This window comes from Drosophila teissieri, chromosome 3L (genome assembly GCF_016746235.2).
Source record: "Drosophila teissieri strain GT53w chromosome 3L, Prin_Dtei_1.1, whole genome shotgun sequence".
NCBI lineage: Eukaryota > Metazoa > Arthropoda > Insecta > Diptera > Drosophilidae > Drosophila > Drosophila teissieri.
The window spans coordinates 10,550,736-10,557,885 of NC_053031.1; positions in this window are offsets into that span (position 1 = coordinate 10,550,736).

Sequence of the window (7,150 nt, forward strand, 5' to 3'; positions counted from 1 at the left end):
TGGATTAGCCGCTATTAACAAATAGGCATCATAAAATTATTGTGCTAGAGTTACCCATCTGCAAGCACATATTAAATGTCTTATATTCAGCTTAAATGCTAATGAAATAGCTGGTCTGATACCTAAATTAGTATATTAATGAGATTCGAGTCTTTCTTGGCTACGCTTACTATATCACTCATTTAACTCATTTAGTAATATTTTAAGTATATTTGCGCATACCTTTCGTACCAATTAATTATTGTATAAAGTTAATAATGCCTAATGCTTTGTCTGTGGTGTGAGTGCGCTAAGTACACTTCAGTGTCGCATATGCCTACGCCCGAAAACGAAATAAATGTGTATAGTAAAACCCCTGAATACGGCAATCAAAGTAAAAGTTCTCGGCTCAGATCTGTTTTTTTCGCATTCAATGCGATTTGAGTGCAGCTGCAAGGGAATTTCGCAGCGAGATTCCTTCGCCTTTTGTGCTGGAAATCTTCCCACGGTTTGGCCCAGTCACCGTCGTTATTTTCGCCCTCTCAGAACTCAGCCTCCTTATTGTTGTCCTTGCGCCACCCCAGCAGCAGCAGCACCGCCGCCACCACCAACCCACCACCGCCGACCCACCCGATCGCAACCCACCACCACCACCAACATCACCATCACCACCAACATCGCCAGCCAAGTCCAAATCCATCCGGGATCTCAGATCTCAGATCCCGTTGTGCAACCCCCGTAACTTTTTTGGCGGGAAATCTCCGTCGAACGTCTTTGCGCACAAAAGGCGGCCCAGTCAAGATCTCGGCGAGATTCTGTGTTTCTTGTGGCCTGCGGCAAGGGAAACACACCGCGGATCCGAAGTCCTCCACTGCGTCCAGCCAAAGGAACGAGAACCACCCCGTCGGAAGGCGGAAGTTCTCCTTGGACTCCTTGGACTCCTGCTGCTCCTTTCTGCTTTCCAACGTGAGTCGGCGTTTTATTTGGCTTTAATTGGAAAAAAATCGCGATGGGAGGGCACATGGGGGAAATGTAGTTGACAATTTTAAATTTAATAAAGAAAGGCACTGAAAGCTAGAACGATAATATGATTGCTATTATAAGATATTTGATTTAAGCTGAGGTTTTGTACTTAACGTAAACTTTTAATACTATAACTATAACTGCTTCTCTTTGTAATTATCATAATCAACAAATTATCTTGAGACATGTTGAAATCTATACAAATCTATACTAATTATTGCCTATATATTTTTCCCAGTGCCATCCAGTACGAACGTCTTTGACTTTCCCATTCATTAGAAGCGCCTCAACACAATTTTCAATTAAGCACGCAAAAAACGCCAACATCCCGAGCAAAGCGACCAATGTCACTCGCAATTTGCATTTGCAGCAGCAACTTGCAACTACGCAGCAGAAGCAGCAGAAGCAACATCATAGCAGCAACACAAGTGCAACACAGCTGGCGGCGCAATAACCATAAAAGCGAATGACATCTCAGCACCTTGAGGTGACGCCAACGGCAGGAGATCAGAGGAGATCTGAAAATGAAGCCCAGATCGGGCCAGATACTTCAGTTGGGCGTTATTCTGGGGGTCAGACGGAGATGTCGCCGCTTATGCGCCAATTAAAAAATCTAATTTGCATGCGAATGCGCGGTTTCTCACCTCTGAGATTCCCACGGATAAGCGGACGCTGGAAAATTTCGTGTGGAAGTGAGGAGAGTCTCATGATTTACACCGAACAGCTGTTTGGATTTAAATCTGAAAAACATATTATATTTCTGCCAAAAAACGGAACAAAACAGTTAGCTGAAAATATAATTATTTACCAATTAAACTGAAAAGAGTTGTATTAAAAATATCTATGTATAGTCAATCAAGCTTTGTTGCACCTTCACTTTGCGCACGAAATCTTATTGGTTTCAGGGCTTTTAAAATTCCTGGAATTACCTAAAATAAAGAAATGAATTAATGACCTTTCTCCACTTGAAACTGAAACAAATCTTCTTAAATCATACGTATTTATTTAATATTATTGTTTTACTCGAAGGGATTCCCCCAACTTTTGTCCCCGAAATAGTAAGCTTTCTGGGAAAGTTTCTTTGGCTCACATGGAGTGATTGATGATGCCACTGATGATGGCGAATTAAACTCAATCAAACGATTATGGATTCAGTGGATGATTTACTATTTATTGTGGCTTCATCAATGCTCAGATATTCTACAAAAAATTCAATAAAATTGTTTCTTTATAAACTATCCAAAAGTAGGATTTTCGCAACTTCCGCCCCTCTCTATAAGCATTTTTTGCGATCTATCATAACCTGTCCCGTCTGTTCGGCTTTTTTGGGCAATTAAGCCTTTCTTGCTGCCCATTTTTCTAAAATCTCTTCTTTTTTTTGGCTCAACTTGGAGATCTTATCACGGCACTTTGCACTTCCTCCAACACACGAGTGGCTATTGTTGTAGTTGTTTTGGATGTTTTTAAAGGTTTTTTTGCTTTGGGTTTTTGGCTTTGCTTGGTTTGCTACCAACATGAGCTTAAATCACGCGCACGCCCCGAAATCTTGGCCAAGATCTCGCTTGGAAGACAAATTCCGAATGATTTACCTACAGCGATGAGACGAGCTAACCTTTACTTTTCTGATGAGGTGAGGGAAGTTGGCGGCTTGCGGGTGCGTCTCCATTTCATTCACAAAAGTTTTTGTCTTAATGAAAATCTCTTGAGTCTTCACTTCTTGCGACTTGAGTCTGTGGATGTGGAAGTGGGAAGGTCGCCTGGGATAAGTCTTAAAAAAGAGAAGTTTAAACAAAGTTTAACGACATGACTGGAAGGCGTATACAGAAGCCAATTCAGTGTTCTTGGGGCAGAGGGCCCTTGGTATTCGGTATTGCTTGTCAGAGTTTGTTTAATTGATTTTGTTGTTTGTTGGGCTCAGCTAAATGTTTAGTGGAGTCATTAAATCAAAGTGATGCCAGTTGTGTTGCCTTTTTCCCTTGCTGGAAACCCGTGGTTACACGATGCAAAAATTCTATCTTTGAGCACTTCTTAATATTTCCACAAAATATCAAAATCTAGAAAATTTTTTTAATTTGCATACATTTTCAATCAATGTTTATGGAGGGCTACAACCTTTTTTAACCCCTTAACCTTTAACCTTTTTTTTGTTAAAAAATATATTGAAAAAGGGCAATTACATATTTTGAACATTCTGAAATGGGTTCTTTTCTTGAATATTAATTTTTGACCCAAAAAGATTTTCCATAATTTGCATTTGGTATTTCGATATTTTTTTAATGGGAAATCAGTTTAAGATTTTGATACATTTATGAAATGTTTCCTCTTCTAAAGTTTCCGATCCTTATTAATGGGTCAGTGAGTATTAAATTTTTCTTTTGCGTGTACTTCAAATAGGTTTTTCCCAATCGATGGCAGCATTTTCTCACGTCGCTTAAATGGCTTAATAACCCAATCCGAATGCAACATTTTGTGGCCGAGCTTTAAGTTGTTGGTAATCGCTGGACTCCCCCCTGCCGCCCGTGTTTGCCACTCCCCTCGTTGGGGCAGAAACTCGCTTCCGGTCTGCGGTCCTCCAATCATCAATGAATGAGTGAGTGAATGAGTGAATGGGGCTATCGTGTGGTTTGTGTGTTAGAAATGCCATAAAAAATGCAACAGCGGCATAAAATTGATTTGATTGCCAAGAAGATGATCAAGCAGAAGCAGCAGCAGCAGCAGAAGCAGCAGAAGCATCAGCAGGAGCCGAACAATCTGGTTGGGGCATCTGCCGAGAGCCGGATCCGGAGGAGAATCCTACACCCGCCTCAGAGTCTAACTGATTTTGCCCATGGCTAGCGGCCAGGCAGGTTGCAGATCGTAAAACGCCGGACCCCAAGTCAAAGTCCCAGATGTAGGCCGAACCACTTTGATGAGCTTGGATTTGAGATGAGTTGAATGGAGTGAAGTGGAGTGGAGTGGAGTGGCTTCCTCAGATCGAAACTGGCAATGAGATAGAGACGATGGAAGAGACAGGGATTCAGTCTACGACTGAGCTCGGCACATTTAGAGATTAACTGGTTTTATTGCCCGATTGGCTATAATATCTTTTATTTACGAGTCTCGGGCTAATTTGAATTTTCAACGTTTTCTTTTTGGGCACTTTGCCTTTTGGCGCGCTCTCTTATTTCTATGGTTTCCCACACTTTTACAGGTGAATGGGGGCCGGGGCCCCAAAGTATTTGATTTTGTGAAAGATTTTTTGATCGCATGATTGTTATATTTTATTGATCGGCTTTATACATATATTGAAACGCTTCACTTTTTGGGGGCCATCGTGTGTGTGTGGCCAGCTTCTTGTGTATGTTAATCGTTTATGCGTTCGAAGGGGCATTTCTTTGCTCTCCCATCGCATTTAATAGTTTAATTTTTATTTGAATGAACAGTTAATTTTATGCCAAGTGGCAAAGTGGTAGCCAACAGTGTGCTCCTGCTTGTGGGAGTCTTAAAAGCGTGTGTAATCCCCTGTCTCTTTTTCTATTTTCTCTATTTTTTGGGGCTCCCAAAATAAACATAATTTATGCTGAGAGCGCAGCCAAACGAAAGACTTAGGCAGCGAACTTGAAGTGAAGCCTATGCATCGATGATGATGTATCAGTGTTTATGCCAAGATTAAGATAGTTTCTCAGATAGGCCAAAATGGAAGGGAGTGCTGTGAGATACTTGGGAAGGTATCTATGCTCCTCGCTTTTCGATACAATGGAAATTAGTTCCGCTCACTCGCAAAGCTCATCAACGTGGAAGTCCCGAGCCAGCTGGCAAGCTTTTATTCTTTCATTTCCATTTCTGATTCCCAAACTGCGCAACAGCAGCGACTGGAAGAGATTGTTAAAATTGTTCATTAGCAGGCGCAGCTGCGTTGTCAGTCTTCCCTCCTTCTAGTTTTTTGTGTCCTTTGCGCAGCCTTAGCGATCCCAAGGGAATCGAGTGAAGAGGGAGGAAGATGGGTTCCTTTGCGTTCGGTTTTTGGGTGGTATGGGGTGGAAGGAAGGAGGAAGGAGGAGGACCTCCGGCAGTCAAAGACGCAGCCGGTCCTTGGTCTTTTCATGTCCTAGTCCCGCCTCACGGGGTGGCGTTGGCGAGCCTCAGGATAGGTCCTTGAAACGGGATCTCTGCCAGCCCCTTAAGTGCGCAATGCGCAATTTCCACGAAGGGTGGTGGTGGTGGTGGGTCGCCCGAGCGCCCTATAAATCTTGCCACACCTTTTCCCACTCCCAACGCGCAACTCGTTTTCCCTAAATGGGCAGCTGCCTGTTGGGCTGATCCTCGGCGACGGGGCTTTCGAGCCGTGACAGATTGATAAATATTTTTCAAGATTTTCTCCAGATGAGCAGCATTTTCCTCGGGAAAAGAGGGAGTCCCAGGGATAAACACCCGCCACAGCTGATGAGATCTGTGCACAGTAGAAATTGCTTCAGTTATTTAAATTCCAAATTCATATTAACCTGGAAAATTATCGAGCATAAAAAACAAAAGATCTGTTTACTGCATTTTATTAAATCATTAAAAATTCACAACTTGTTAAGCCTCTATTTCACTTTTAATTTGTCTTTTGGGGCTGTGAAAAAAACTCGAATTCGATATTGGGCAAAATAATTAGAGCACTCGAAACTGTGACTTTTCGATTATAATTGAATTAAATCGAGGTTATCATGAGCCGCAATGCTAACCAAGTACAATAACGACTTTTTTCCACCGTGCCACACCGCTCAGCGTATATATTTATGTCATTAAATTTAAGCATTTTCGTTTAGGCCATTCAGCTGGCCAACCTGTGATTAAGTTGGTCCCTGACTTGGCTTGGCTCTTTGCTGTCTGTATTCCGTATGCCTCCTCCAGCCTCCTTCCCTGCTCTCTTTTGGCCAATTGCATGTCCCGGCTAATAGTTGCAAGCTCCGCCACAAGAAATTCATATGAAATTATAAACGTTTTAGTTTTATTGTGCGTTTCGTTTCGTTTCAAGTGGACTCGACTCGACTTGGACTGGCCATTTGAGTTGAGTTGAAATGGTATTCTACCAGTCGGCAGAATGGTGGCGGTGGCGGAGGTGGAGTCCCCAGAGCAGTGATAAATGTTTCCTACGCCAAGGTATTTCACCCGCGGCACTCGCAACGGCAGGAAAAAATCATACAAATGCAAATTTAATTGTAGTTCGCCGCATCCCAGTGGCACATAAACGCACAAATATCTCTCGGGGATTCAGTCTGGCTGGCTGCAAATGAATGCTTTCAACGTGGCACGCAATTTAAGTGGGCGGGCGGCCCGGGGGCATGGTCCCTGAGTCAGGGGCAACACATAGTATCCTACATATGTGTGCCAAAAACCGAAACTCAAAACGAATTCATTTGAATTTCTTTGAATGCGATGTCTCTGTTTATGATTCGCCTAACGGTTTGCCAAATCAACTTTCTGCAACTCCACCTACTGATCTTTTTACCTTTCCGGCGAAACTTTTTCAACGTCTAGTCGTTGGTCGATTAATTTACATTTTTTTTTGGTTTTATTAATCTTTGCAGGAGCATCCTGCATATGAGTGTTTAATGGGTACTCAAGTTTTTATGAGTCAGGTGAACATATTTCTGTACTATCAAAAAGCACTAAATAAACCTGAATTACGATATTAGAAAGGCACATAAACCTGGCGCATGTTACAAAAAAATTACAACGAATTATATAACTTTTTTTTAAATACCAATTAATTCACTCAATTCTCGATTTTTCAACTGGCGTCTCCCACATGTTGCTTGAAAATAGTAGAGCACTTGTTTCCTTCGCAGCTCCTCGTAATTGCATTTACAATTAAAACCGAAATTACCTTCACAGCTGTTTGCTACAATTCCGACACCTTTTCCGCTCCAAACCGCAAAGAGGATCAGATGCGATCCTTTCGTCAATTGCAGCATTCGTGTCCGTGTGGCTCGTGTGTGTTTCCCCGTCAGCTGTTCTTTCTCAGATTTTCCTCGGCTCGACTTCTGTTCCGGCGGCATCTTCCACTTCTTCAGCTTCAGTTTCAGCTTCAGCTACTGCAGCATTCTGCATTATTACTCGCCCTCTGCGCGCCAACAACTTCTTAAGTCGGTTCCTGATCCCACCAGCAGCTGGCCTGGAGTTC